Source organism: Sturnus vulgaris, chromosome W, assembly GCF_052056855.1.
Source record: "Sturnus vulgaris isolate bStuVul1 chromosome W, bStuVul1.hap1, whole genome shotgun sequence".
NCBI lineage: Eukaryota > Metazoa > Chordata > Aves > Passeriformes > Sturnidae > Sturnus > Sturnus vulgaris.
Window position 1 is genome coordinate 71,746,067 of NC_142282.1, and position 15,024 is coordinate 71,761,090.

Genomic DNA, 15,024 nt, shown 5'->3' on the forward strand with positions numbered 1-15,024 from the left:
TCCCAACTAAGTTGAGTGCAAAAACCAAGAAGTATGCAACTAAGCAGAAACAAGTCTCTGGCAAGATTTGAATTCTTAAGGCAGTCTAGACCAGTATTCTGTACTCTAGTTTACACCATCGCATTCCTAAGTAGAAATTTATTCCTTTCATTGAGGTTTGTCCAATTTGCTCCTATTACAAACCATAACCTAAGTTCAATGACAGCAGCAAAAATGCATTTGCCACATTAATAATTACTGCCGCAGTTTGTACTGACTTTTCCCAATGTAATTTTAGCAAAATGTTGGAGAAAAATTCACCAAGAATTTTCTGTTCTGTTCTGAGAGAAAATGTGATTTTTCTGTGCTGAAGCATGTATTTCCTGACACACCTGGTAAGTAAGCCTACCAGGGGAGGTACCTCACTGGACCTGCTGTTTATATACAGAGAAGGGCTGGTGAGAGATGTGGTGGTCAGAGGCTGTCTTGGTGTCTTGGTTTGAAAGACAGGTCTCTGCCAAGGAAGACACGAACCTCCCTTGGAATAGAAAATGTGACCTCCTTCCCTCCCAGTTATTATAACTCTGAAATTATGGGGCTTTCAGGCAAAGATAGGGGAAAAGGAATAACAGTTCTTTACTAGTATGTATATGTATAACAAGGCAAACAAACAACAATGGCAGCAACAACAAACAAAACCAGAAACCCAGTAACAGCCTTCTCTCGGCTGTCAGGCACCTTCCCCTTTGGTGTAGTTATGGTCACAGCCAGCAGGGGCGCTGTTGGCACTGGGCAGGGCAGGTCCAATGATTCCCCTACGGCTGCAGGGGGCGCTGCGGCGCGAGTTCAGTTGCATCTCTGCTACGCCGACACATCTCCTTCACGTGATAATGGCAGGCAGGTTGGATGGCGAAAAATGGGCTGCAGCAGGAACCTCGGAGCGGTAGCTGGGATGGCAGAGGCAGGCACACCCCCTGGGGGGGGCAAACAAAATGTAACAGAAAACTCCACAGTCTTAGCAGGAGCCGCGGGAGTCAGGTGGATATGGGGCATTGGGTTAGAGTGTAGTGAGAAAGTCCGAGGCAGCGGCAGAAAGCAGCGGGGCTGGGCAGCTGCAGCTGAGCTTCTCCATAGCAGCTGCTGCATGCAGCTGGGGAAATGAAATGCGCCCCCTGGGAAGGGGGACGGGGTCAAGGTCCCGGGTTTTCCCCTGAGACACCCGAGAAGATGTTGAGGGTCCTTTCCAGTCAGATTGGATGTTAATAAGGTCCCAGTTCAACAATTGCTCTAACAAGGAAAGGCTCATCCACGGTAGGAAAAACAATGGGAGGACAAACGCTCCATAGTGGCAGCGAATCCTCTGGGCATCGACTGCAGACCTGCTGTCCCTCCTCTCATGCTGAGAGAGAGAGCTAGAAGCTGCATCCGGCCCCTTCCCCCATGCTCAATATCTCATGGTAACTGCCCTTCCCAAGAGAAAACCCCCTCATATAGGAGAGTGGCCAGCTGCATCCTTCCCCCTCCTCCTCCTCTCACCCACATCTTTTGTTCTCTTAAGTATTGATAGTTATTGTCTCTTAGCAAGAGATGGGACAAAATTCCATGAAGGAAAGAAAAAAAGGAAAAATCCTAACCTCCAACACTTGGGCATAGCTACCAGGAAATTATACTTTTTGATTCTTGGTGAAGTAAGGAAGGGGGTCAGCAAAACCACTACTTAGGACTTATGGAGGGCAGACTTTGTCCTGTTCAAGACACTGGTTCAGAGAGTCCCTTGGGAAACAGTTCTTAAAAAACTAAAGGGTTAAGGAAGGCTGGACATACTTTAAAAAGGAAATCTTAAAGGCATAGAAGCAGTCCCTCCCTATGTGCCAAATCATGAACCAGCAGGGAAGAAGAGTGGTCTGGCTGAACAGGGAGCTTTTGCTGAAGGTCAGGCTAAAAAAGAGAGTTTATGACCTTTAGAAGAAGGGACAGGCAACTCAGGAAGAGTACAAGGATGTCATGAGGTCAGGCATGGAGGGGGCATTGCTGGGAACAGCGAGGTCAATTTAAACATCTCTAAAGGAGTGCAGCAAGGAAGTTTGCCAGGCAGGGTGAGCAGGCAGAGCTCCTCTCTAACCATCTGGAAGGAGCCAATAGAGGCAGATAGACTTAGTGGGTAGTGGAGAAGATCATGAAGACATCCTTTTATTCCCAGCCTTATTAGTATACTAGCATAAGCTTCCTCAGTTACAGTGTTAACATGCTATAAAGCTCAATCCCCTGTAGCTGCTGGAGTCACTGACTCAGCCATGTCAGAGGCCTCCAGCCAGACAGACCTGCTGATGGTAAATGCAGCTCTCCAGGTCATACGTTGCCAGGAGTGCCTGATGCCTCTCTGTAAGGCTGAGGCAGACAAGCAGATCTTTTGCAGAAGGTGTGCTGTGGTTGAGGACCTGTGTTGCCAGGTGAAGGAGCTACAGTAGGACATGAATAGGTTACATAGTATTCGAGTGAACAATCGAGAGATTGGTTATTTTCAGAGATGCTACAGTCTCAAGACTCTCAGGAGTCTTAAACCTCCATTGTAGTGGAGAAGCAGGGGGACTCAGAACCCTGTAAGGTCAAGGGACTGTTAGTCAAGGGTCTTAAAGATGAAGACTAGAAGCAGGTCACTGCACGTACCAGGAGGAAGGTTCCTTCTCCTCAGAATTTGAAAAGTAGGACTGGCACCTTCTACAACAGATATGAGGCTCAGGAACTAGAAGGCCAGATAACTGATGAGATAGGCAAAAGTCCTTCTGTGATAGAGGGGCCTCCTAAGGCAATCCCAACTGTATGTGCATCATGACCTCCTCTGTTATGAGAAGGATAATTGTAATAGATTACCTTCTAAGGAGAACGGAGGGCCCAATATGCAGACTGGACCCAATTCACACAGAAGCCTGCTGTCTCCCAGGGGCTTGGATAAGGGACATTACTGGAAAACTCTCCAGTCTAGTATGGCCCTCTGATTATTAACTGGTATTGGTTCTTCAAGTGACAAGATAACAAAGAAAAGTCCGAGGGCAATCAAAAGAGATTTCAGGGCCCTGGGACAGTTGTTTGAAGGATCAGGAGCACAGGTAGTGTTTTCTTAGAGCCTTCTAGTAGCAAGGAAGAATATTGAAAGGAACAGTCAGACCCATCAGGTCAACACATGGATCTGGGGCTGGTGTCATCAGAAAAATTTGGGGGTTTTTGACCATGGGATGGTCTACTGACACCTGACAGGATGCACCTTTCTCAGAGGGGAAAAAGGGTCCTAGAACAGGAGCTAGCAGGGCTTGTTGATAGAGCTTTCAACTACATTTGAAGGGGGAAAGGGACAAAACCAGGCTTGCCGGTGACCAGCAATGGGATGGCATGCCAAAACTTGAAGAACTGGGTGCTAGTGGGATCCCTCGATCTGCTCCACAAAGTGTCGGCTACAAGGAACCACACTTGAAATGTTGCTATACCAATGCACCCAGCAGGAGAAACAAACAAGAGTAGCTCAAAGCTTTGACACAGTCCCAGAGATATGACATCATTGTCATAAGTAAAACCTGGTGGGATGAGTCCTGCGACTGGAGTGCCCTGCTAGATAGTTCCAGGCTCTTCAGGAGGGATAGGCAGGGCAGAAGAGGCAGAGGGTGGCACTGTACGTGATAGAAGGATTAGAATGTATGGAGCTCACAGTTGGCATGGTACAGTTGAGAATCTCTGAGTAAGAATCAAGGGGCAGACAAATGTCTTAGGTTACAATGTAAGATGTAACCAAAACTATTTATTCTATTGCCATCTCCATAAACTGTCAAGATAGAGGGGCTGTGTTTATCTTCTCCATGAGTTAGCCCTGATAACACCCTGGGGGGGACTATCTCTGCTAATGGGCCATCAAGGTCTCCCAGCATGACTCATAGAATTCCATCATCTTTTCCTGAGATGCTCTGCCTAGGGGGAGGAATCAAACATTTCTACCTGTATATAATCGGAGGCTTGGAACACCACTAAATTCCCAGAGGACAAGAGCTCCATAACCACCACTGCACTTCCAGAGAAAGACCAGACCTTTCTACAGAATCACAGCTTCTACAGAACCACATCCATCACCCCAACAGGACTGTAGCCACCATTTAATTGGACTGCTGCCACCACCCTGACCTACAGGGTGTCAGGTCATATTCTGACTCTGTCAGTTTAAGACAGTGTTTCTGTAGTATTGTTTTTATTGTAATTTTCCTCTTAAATTGTAGTTCTGACTTGGAATCTCCCACTCGTATGCTTTCAAACTAGTACAACAAATAATGTGGATGTCATTGTGGGAGTGTACTATAGACTTCCTAGACTGGACCATGATGCCTATGAATTATTCTTTGAGGGACTAAGGGATGCTTCCAAGTCCTTATAATATAAATAATGTTATGATCCCACTTCTTAGTTGTATTGTTCCAGGTTGCTTTTTCCTCCTTTTTTTTTTTTTCAGTGGTCAAACTGCCCTCATCACATTCCTTTATAATTGCTACTCCAGTGAATTGCACCCACAACTTAGAAATGTGATGCAGAATGTACTATAGTTATCATATTGATTAGAATAGATAAAAGAAGTGAGGTAAAGTTAAAATACTTTCTTAGGATACATGGTAGGAAACCATATAGTATATGAGACATGTTCAAGTGAGAATACAAGTATTTCCAAAAATGGTTATAGACCTTGAGAGCTGGTAAGAGGCTTTTCTGTATTTAATTCATGTCCCATTGTAGTCCATTGCTGCCCCTCCCTCTGATTTAGGAAGGGGATCTCAACCATTTTCCATGTAGTATTAATGTAATATTTTCTCTTGTTTTGTTAAGATCCTGTAGTTCACTCACAATATTTCTGAAAAATTTAGCCAAATAATAATAAATTTAAAACATACTGAGGCAAAACTAGGGAGGTTAATACATATTTGCATGATTCGAAATATGCATGAAGTTTTTTACCAACTCTCAGTTTGGTTGAATTTTCTAATTCTCAACTTGTTGAAACAAAAGTAAGCATCCATAAGATAAATGTAAAACTTTCCCCACATTATTCTTTTTTTTTCAGTAAAAAGACAAACTCAGCAAAAAATCAAACTAACGATACATAAAATGTTTGTCTTATATAATCTGACGATATAGTCTCCCAACAAGTTGCTCTTGATGAAAACAAACAAATCACCAAAATAACAAAACTGATAATACAAGCAATTATGGGGGCAGTTAAAAGTTCCATTGGTTTCTGTTAGCAGGTTCTCATTAAAAGAAAAGTGAAAATTCAGCCTACTATAGACCAATCATTATTAAAAAATGAAGGAATAATCCATCGAGTGTTAATTCAGTTCCTGTGTATATCACAAAAGTAACCAAAAGTTAAAAGATCTTAGGAGAAAAGTGATTATGATATGTTTCTATGTAGAGACAAAATTTGAAAGGAGAAAACTCTGCTAGAACTCCATCTGGCCACTGTTGTGGAAGACAATAAAAAGTGGTTTAAAAAATACATTAACAGGAAAAAGATGGCCAAGAAAAATGTCCATTCTTTATTGGATGCAGTGGGGAACATTGTAACCAAGAATGAGGGAAAGGCTGAGGTACTTAATGCCTTCCTTGCCTCAGTCCTCAACAGTAAGATGTGTTATCCTCAGGGCAGCCAGCCACCTGAGTTGGCATACAGGGATGGGGAGCAGAACAGACCCCCTACAATCCAAGATGAAGTAGTGACCTGTTGTGCCACTTAGACACTCAGAAGTCTATGGTACCAGATGGATCCACCCAAGGGTACTGGCAGAAGAGCTCACCAAACCACTTTCAGTTATTTACCAGCAGTCTGGGCTCATTGGTGTGGTCCCAGGTGACTGAAGTTAGCAAATGTGATACCCATCTATAAAAATGGTTGAAAGGAACATCCAGGTATCCTGTTTAATATCTTTATTGGTGATCTAGATGAGGGACTCAAGTGTACCCTCAATAAGTTTACAGACAACACTAAGTTGGACAGGAGTGTTGATCTGCTGGAGAGTAGGGAGGCTCTGCAGAGGGATCTGGACAGGCTGGATCCATGGGCCAAGGCCAATGGTATGAGGTTCAATAAAGCAAAGTGCTGAGTCCTGCCCTTGGGTCACAAGCCCCTGCAGCACTACAGGCTGGGGGAAGGGTGGCTGGAAAGCTGCCCAGCGTAAGAGGACCTGGAGATGCTGGATGACAGCTGACTGAACATGAGCCAGCCTGTGCCCAGATGGGCAAGAAAGCCAGTGGCATCCTGGCCTGTATCAGCAATAGTGTGGCCAGCAGAATTAGGGAAGTGACTTTTCCCCTGTACTCATCACTGCTGAGACCATGCCTGGAGTGCTGTGTCCAGTTCTGGGCCCCTCACTGCAAGAAAGACATTGAGGTGCTGGAACAACTCCAGAGAAAGGTAAGGAAGTTGGTGAAGGGTCTAGAGAGTAATTTATATGAGAAGCAGCTGAGGGAGCTGGGGTTGTTTAGCATGGAGAAAAGGAGGCTCAGAGGAGATCTTTTTGCTCTCTACAACTCCCTGACAGGAGGTTTTAACAAGATGGTGATCAGCCTATTTTCCTAGGCAATCAGTGACAGGATGAGAGGACATAGACTCAAGCTGTGCCAGGGGAGATTCAGGTTGGACATGAGAAAGAATTTTTTCACTGAAGTGGTGGTTAAGCATTTGAATGGACTGCCTATGGAGGTTGTGTAGTCACCATCCCTGGAAGTGTTCAGGAAATGACTGGACATGGCACGCAGTACTCTGGTTTAGTTGGCATGGTGGTGTTCAGTCAAAGGTTGGCCTCAATGATCTCGGAGGTCTTTTCTGACCTTAATGTTTCCATGATTCTATGTATTGCTTTTTCTCCCTTTCTCTTTTGTCTTCTCATATATTTTTATGATAGTATACCTTTAGGAAGATGAAATATTAAGGATGCTGAAGAGAGCTTATTTTGAAAGCAAGGGCTCTTTGAAGAAAGCTCTGGGAAATTATCTTCTGACACATTTTTAACACATAAGGAATTTATAGCATGAGCTGACCTTGGTGCAGAGCAAACTTTTTCCAGTAGTCATCTTTTCTCTGTTATAACCTGGTTCCCCAAGCATTTTTAATTCTTTTTGAGCCCCTGACTTACCTAAAGGAAGTAAGAACTTCATTTTTTCTTAATACTTGAGGTAATTATTGCTGTTTTCAGCAATTTAAGCATGCCTACATCAAGCTATTAAATGGTAAAGTGTTCATGATTGCAACAACATGACCAACATTAGTAACTTTTTTACCATTTTCTTTTAAATAGGCACTTTGGTAGTGAATAACAGAAAGTAAAGGAGAATAAAGACATTGGTCTGCTGCATATTTGAGCAGATATCTGTGTGTGCTGTTTTAAAAGTCAACCAACAGGAGAAGTGAACTCCACTCAACTATCCCAAGAGAGATTACATGTCTGAGTTACAATTTACTAGAGCTTACAACAAATACAATGATACAGAGAAAACTGGTTTTAACCCAGAAAGTCTGAGTACAACCTGCCACCCTATTGGTTAGAGTGATGGTTGCAGTCCTATCAAGTGGTGGTCACAGTCCTGTTAAAGTAATGGTTGTAATCTTGTTGGAACCAGTGGTAAGTCTTGTTGAAGTTCTGGTCCTCCTCTGGATCCATAGAGTGGTAATGGCCGAAATTCCCAAAGCCAAAGATTATATATGCTCAGGTTTTGGTGGGAATGCTCAGTACCTCCCCCGGGGTGGGGAGTTTCACAATGGATGATGTAATACAGTGAGTCATGGGATATTTTTGGGAGTTTTTGATGGTGGTTGCAGCTGCCTATTCTGATAGTACCATTGAGTCTGTTCTGGCCCATTAGCAGAGATGACCCCTCAGGTTGGGTGTGACTGTGATGGTGCTTCCCCAGAGGGAGTTATCACAGCCGAGTCATTTGTGAAGAAAAAGAAACACTACCCTGCCTTGCAGAGTTTGCCTCTTTTCCCTTATCTCGTTTAACACCCAGCTTGTAGCCGGAGGTGTCGAGTGTGCACTGGGCAGCTACTGCAAACGATCCATCACTAACAGTTCATCAGAAATGACCTAGAGGGGAGTAAAATACAGTTTGGTTACACCCACAGTGCTTAACTGGCACCCTACTTCTGTAACCAGGACACTGTGACATCCTAAACTATATCTTTAGTCCTAAAGAGTTAGCAGTATTTAGTTCTCACTTGCCAAAACCTAACTCTCTCTTTTTACAGGGTGTATGGCAGTTAAATCTTTTATATAATGGAAAAGACCAGTTTGAGAATGTGAAATATTTTGAAGTAATTTATTGTCATCTAAATCTTGAGGTACCCAGCCCCATGTTGGATTATTTTTTACTTCCCTCTGATGTCCCCATTTCATTAAACTCCTTCAGTTAACACCTTTGAATAAGCTCCATTTTTTTCCCTGCTCTGGTACTAATCTTACCTTTATTGATTTTTCAACTAAAAAGTCTGAAGTCCTTTTCTTTCTCGTTTGACTATTCCCCTCTGAAAGGGTGAAAGCAGATGCCCTGCCTGTTAAAAAAAATCCTCTATTTGCTCTCAACTCAGCTGTTTCTAGATTGCTTGTACATTGGGAGATCTAATACTACAGACTTTTGTTGGTGCTTTTCTGATCAATGTCACCATTACAGATTGCAGGTATTGCCAAGATCACACTTTTTTCATATGTCCCCATTCCCAGCCACCAGACTTCTAAATAGTATTGGGGAGGGAAGGTGGTGACTGATGCATCAGGTCAGAGATTCAATCACTTCTCAACAGTTCTTCCTTCCTCCCTTGCTAATATGAATCTCAAACCACTTCTCCTCCTCTTGTCTCACTTGCTTCCAAGTTCCCTAAATTTGGGGATTTATAGCAGAAACTGGAAAGCACACTGCTCATCAGTTCATGAGGTGTTTTTTGATGAGACAACACATTTTAATTGATATACAAACAATATTTTCTGTATTTAATTGTGAAAACTGTGAAATGGTATGTCCTTGAGATATCGGGTGGAGGGCAAGTGAGAGAAAGTATAATATATATAGGAAGTATGGTGTTAAGCTATAGGAATCCATCAAAATACAAGTCAGGATAGAGAGGCTTGTTTAGAAATATTTGAGTTGCAGTATCAGTACATTCACACCAGTATGGCACAATGGAAAATCTAGTTGCTCTAAAGAGTTGCCATGTTAACAGGTAGATTTACTATGTGTTGCTGGGATACTTTTGATTCTCTTTCAGAAATCAAATGTAAACATAACTAATGACATCTCTGCCACACATTTAAGTATTAATTTTTGGGTTTAGCAGCATTTGAGATTCAGGGTCACTAGGGTCTACAAAGAACTGATAAGGCAGGAAGTGTTTATAGAAGTGAACAGAAGTAGAGAAGTTAGTTTTTCAGGCATGCTGAGAGGTATAAGAATTCTTAGACCAGGTCTCAACTGTTTTTTCCAAATCTCAGCAATTCATAGCTGATCCTTTATGAATGCTCTTGGTTAGACACAATTACTCATGATTTATTGGTGATTCAGTTTTGACTGGTTTGGCAGCAATAAGAGCAGTTGTATGAACTAGGTGAATCAAACAACTTGCTTGCAACAGTGTTGTCCACAAAAATTGCATTCATTACCTGGTGTGCAACAAGCCAATAATTACATTGATTATTTACTTCAGAGTTGCACAAGCCTGGGTGCTCAGTGGTATTCCATGAATCAAGAACCCCAACTATCAAGACTTTTTTCCATTTATACATTTTAGCAAACAAAGGGATTATTGTCCATTGGCTACAAGTTACATAGATTTAATAATTAGTATCCTATCTTCAATTGGTTAATGGTTCTCTCACTACTCATGTTAATTAGCCTGCTTGCTCAGTCTTTCTCTTCCTTTGGTGATCCCATTTCTCACCTCAATTTAATGTTAAGATCCACTGGAATAATGTTAGGGTGTGATTATTAAAAGATGCTGTCACGATCCACTGTTAATACAGACGAGATTCGTGATGGTTCGTTTTTGATCTCAAAGGTGCAAAAGACAACAACAGGGGACAAGTCAGTTTGCTCAAAGCAGAAATGCACTTTTATTGAGTGCCAACAACTCAGTTTTGTGATAGAGGGAGAGTTAAAGGAAACAAAGTAAAGAGAGAGAAAGAGGGGAATGGGGAATAGCTACCAACAGACGAGACGGATGCCCTCGTGGTCTGGCCAAGAGGTGGGGAGATTTATGGACTATTGTGAGGGTTGCTCCAAGAAACAGGTATACAGAACCTGCCGCTCCAACTAGTGCCTGCTCGAGAGCAGTGTACCATGAAGCACAGCGAGCACCTGCAAACAGTCCCTTGGCAAGCATCCACCTTGGGCAGGCCAGAAAACCATTGTCCAGTCAACCTGGGTGGGGGTCCTCGTGGTCTTCTTATAACGGTCGTGAGGCAAAAACAAGGGAAACTTCGGACCGACCCTTACAGATGCCTCTGCCCATATTAAGGTACAAATGAGACCACATGCCAAAGTCAATAGTATGTATTTTATTCAACAGTAAATGTGAAGTAGAGAGACAAAGTGAGGGAGGGGAGAAGGAGAGAGAGAGAGAGCAAGACAAGGAGAGAGAGACAGATTAAGTAGAAAGATAGTCACCATCACATGGGTTCCTGTGGTGTCCCATCAGCCCTTCTTCTGGTCTTCTCGGTGGTGGGGGTCCCCAGAGTGTTCTTCTGGAGGTACCATTTCTATACAGTCAAAGCTTTGTTAACTTCCCCCAAGGTCTGAGTTCACTGAAGCATGTCTAGCCCTAAACCTTAACAAGGCAATTCTACCAAGTGATTTTTTTTCCCTAACACCTGGACATCACTTAGAGCTTGTTTGCTGCTCTCCGTTTCATGGATTAAATCTCCCTTCTGGTTGGTTAGGCTTGAAAGTTGTCTTGGGTACAAAGACAAGGGTGTAGAGTTTACAGCCCTGTCTATTCAAATACTCTTAGTGCCACAGCCATGGGCATGGTTTCAGCAGGGAAAAAGTTGTGACCACAACTGGAAGGGGATCCATTTTTTCTGGCTTGCTTGAGTGAAGGGATCAGCAGATAATGGCACTGCATGACCTGTGAGTCCCATTTCTCAGTCTTCTAGTATGCTTCTGCAGGACAAGGCATGGCGTTGAAACGACAACTCTGGAACTGCAGCCAGTACTGGTGGGGTTGGAGCTGTTGTTCTTCAGTGACAGACCATTTACCCTCCCTTTTGCCCCACAATGGCAGTGACCTGAGACAGTGGTGCCAACACCGAGTCCAGCAGGTGGCAGGAAGAGGCAGCAAAGTTACAGCAGTGACCTCACACAAACACACACTGCTGTTGCAGAGAAGGAGGAAAACTGACACACAAGTCTGGAGCTGCCCCAGGCAACACCAGCATCCCCCCATCTGCCACCAGAATTGCTTCATAATACCCTGCCTTCCCAATTTTTTTTTTGTTCCAGGGGAAGGTGGAACCAGAGGTTTCTCCATGATCTTGTCTTTGTCCTCTGGTCCATGCTGTCTGCTATGGTGGCTGCCATCTTGGGAGGAGGGACTTATCCACCATCTTGTTTTCTTTGTTCCCAGGGAGACCATGGCACCTTTGTATCTAGTGGTTATTGCTGTTATATTGGTTGTTGCTGTTTTCCTTTTTAGTAAACTGTTGTTTTTTCAGTTATATCTTCTCACATTCGTCTCTTTATTGATGAAAGGGGACTTGTTAAAGCTAATAAGGGAGGTAACTCATTTTAGAGTCTCCATCCTGTATAGATGTTGGAGTCAGTAAGTCAGGAGTTTGTCTGAATCCTTCAGGGAGAGATCAGAATGCAGGGATTGAGTTGAAACCTTTAGATATGTTATAAATGAGAGACAAAAGTCTCGATATTCAGCAAAATTTAGATTGCTTTATTTGATATAGAAAGAACAAGCAGCGCGCTGGGGAATGCGAGGGGTCACCGCCCACTCCACGCTCCATGGAACCTTGGTTTGCAGCCTCTTCTTATACTGTGGGTTCTCGTTGTTCACAAATTCACAAAGCCTTTGGGTGATAATCAGTCACAGATTGCCATCCGGTCCTTGTATATGACCACCAGGGAAGTTCTGGAAGTCTGGTTTTTGGGATAGGCAGTATTGATGAGACAAAGGCAGGAAGGGCTTTTTGGGAAGTCCGATTTTGCAAGCTGGTAGCCGATACAACTTATTTGAAAAACATAACATAACATATTATAATGTAACATAATACAACATAATATAACATAACAAGGTGATTTTAAACAGAATTATTTAATCATATAATTTCCTTTATCTAGTGTCCATGCTTCACTTTAGAGCTTAGTATTCTGGTTTATACAAACCCCAATGCTTTTGTGATTAACACGAATCTTTTATCAATTGTCACAGATAGATTGAAGTATATTAGGCCTCTCACTTATAAGGCAGAGGTAAAGATTTAGGTTGTAACGAGAGAGAGAATAAAAATGAAAACAAAGGAAAACATAAAATGCATCTTTTTTACAACAATGCAAAAGACAAACACCTTTAACTTAACATACAAAAACTGTGAGAATGGAGCTGAATCTGATGTCATGCTCATGTCCCCTCGCTCCGTTTGCCCCCAGCAATGTGGTTAGAAGCAGTTCTTGCCGTCCCCCCGCCTCCTCTCTCCCCCTTCTCTCTGCAGTACTGGATTCGTGCATGGATGCCGCGGGGGGGGGGGGCGGCGCGGGGGGCGATGGAGCCGCTGGGAGTGAGGCGGAGCGGCGGGGGCCGGGCGCGACCGACCCGCTGCGATCGGGGGCTGCCGCTGTCCCTCGGCAATGGGCACGGAGGAGGACACGGGCCGGGCGGGCGGGACGAGGCGGCTGAGAGGGAGAGCGGCGCTCCCCTCTCCCCCGGCGCGGCCCGGGCTGGAGACATCACGCTGCTGCGCCCGTATCTGCTCCGGATCGTCCGGATTCACGCGGCCGCCCTGTAATTGCTTAAGAATTGTTAAAAGTTTTTCTTTAATTGCCCAGTCTACTGAAAAATACTGTGGTGTTTTTGACAGAGAATATTTTGACTTTAAAAGAAAGAAACTTCTCTCCCCATTTGAATCCGCCAGCTTTGATGTTGCTATCTCAGATTTCCCCAAAACAGGACAATCATCTCCTCTCATATTTTCAACAGCCTGCTGCTCAGTTTGTTCCCTCCTGCCCTCAACTGCATCGTCCTGACCTCCCTCCCCCCAGTTCCCCCTCCTCTTTCCCAACGCGGTCTCATGCAGGGGATGGGGGGTAGGAATTTCTCGAGCAGACACAGAAGCTGCGGCGAGGCTGCGGCGCGGAGTGGGGACAGGCGGGACTGTCCCTGAGGGTGGGCCGGAGACCCGACGAGGAGCGGGGACCGGCGCTGTGGCTGCAGAGCGCGGGGGCTGGTGACGGGGCCCCTGTACTCGCAAAACAAGGCTCGAGCAGCATCAATGACGGTGCTGCCGGCCGGTCCCCGGAGCCGTTCTCCCTGCCTACAGGGGACGACGGTGGTGGGGTCCCCGTGGTTCGTGCTTGAAAAAAACCGCGACATCTGTAATTTGCAATAAATTGCGACATCAATCGAGAAGCCAGCGAAGAAGTCTCTGGCTTTTCAGAATTAGTAAATGGCTCACTTAAAGATTCTGCAACCAACCTCCAGGAGGGTAATAACAAAGGGGCTTCTTCATCTTCACGAATAGTATCATCTAAAAGCTTAAGTCCTATCTGATCCCATAGAAAAGAGCTTAAAGCAGAACCGGGATCTATATTTGGAAAATTCTTCTGAACATATATTAAAAGGCCTCTTAACTCATCATCTGAAACATTAAAATAATTTTTCCTCAATAAAGATTTTAAGTAATCAAAAATATATTTCTGCTCTTCATATATATTTTTCCCATCTCTACAGATTTCCTCAAAGCTTAACTCATCTCAATATAAAAGATATTCCTGCACTTCTGGCGTATTATTTTCCAAGCTCTAACTCTCACTCACACTACTCTTCACCCCAAAGCTCACCTCAATATAAGACAGGCGATGAGAAGGTCCAGACCCAGCCCCCTTCGTCCACCTCTTATGGGTGCTTGCTCCTCTCAGCAACCGGTGGGGTGTCCAACCTTCTTCTTGCCACACTCAAATGAGGGTTCCAGGGAGGCCCGACAGTAGCTAAAAAGCCTTGAAAAACAAAGCGAAAGCACGGCACCAAACACGGGGCACCAAATGTGAGGTTTCAGGGAGCCTCCGGGTGCCTCCTGTGCACCCACACTGTCGGGCCTATTTTATTGTTTATAAAGCAAAGCGGCTAGTAGTTGCTGTAAAGTTATTTATTGCAGAAGCACATCAATCTCAAAAGCAAATACAAAGCAAGGCAAAGCAATGGCTAAAGCAATGGCAAAGCTGCAGTGGCAAAATGCAATGGCAAAATGCACATGGCATAAAGCCATGGCATAGAGCCCCAGCTCTCCCTGATGCATGTTCTTTTATAGAAATTTTCTAACTAGCTAAGACACAAACTCGGACCACTACTCTTTAACCTATTAGAATTCTGGTTTCTTAGCACGCCAGACTACGTATAGACTACGTTCATGGCCTATCTTGTTCTAACTGACAAATGTAAGCAATATTCTTAACTCTAACTCTATTATGTCTGAAGCTAGGTTCTTGGAGCCTCTAAGGAAACACTAGCATGTTTTTCAACCTTCACTAGAACATGTACTACTTCTCAGGCATCTAAGACCTTTTGCTCACTAAAAGCACTTAAAACTTATTCCATTTACTTACTTATTTTCTCTCTCTCATGTTACAACCTAAATCTTTACCTCTGCCTTATAAGTGAGAGGCCTAATATACTTCAATCTATCTAAAGGTTTCAACTCAATCCCTGCATTCTGATCTTTCCCTGAAGGATTCAGAGAAACTCCTGACTTACTGACTCCAACATATAATTGTCTTAAACTAAGACAAAAGTATACAAAGATCAAAGGGCAT

General features: G+C 43.9%; 1 protein-coding gene across 7 annotated transcripts in view; it reads left to right on the forward strand.

Moving 5' to 3' along the window:
- Positions 1–15,024, forward strand: part of LOC148220398 (protein patched homolog 1-like) — a 164,962-nt gene that overhangs the window by 60,696 nt on the left and 89,242 nt on the right. The gene's annotated exons all lie outside the window — the stretch shown is intronic.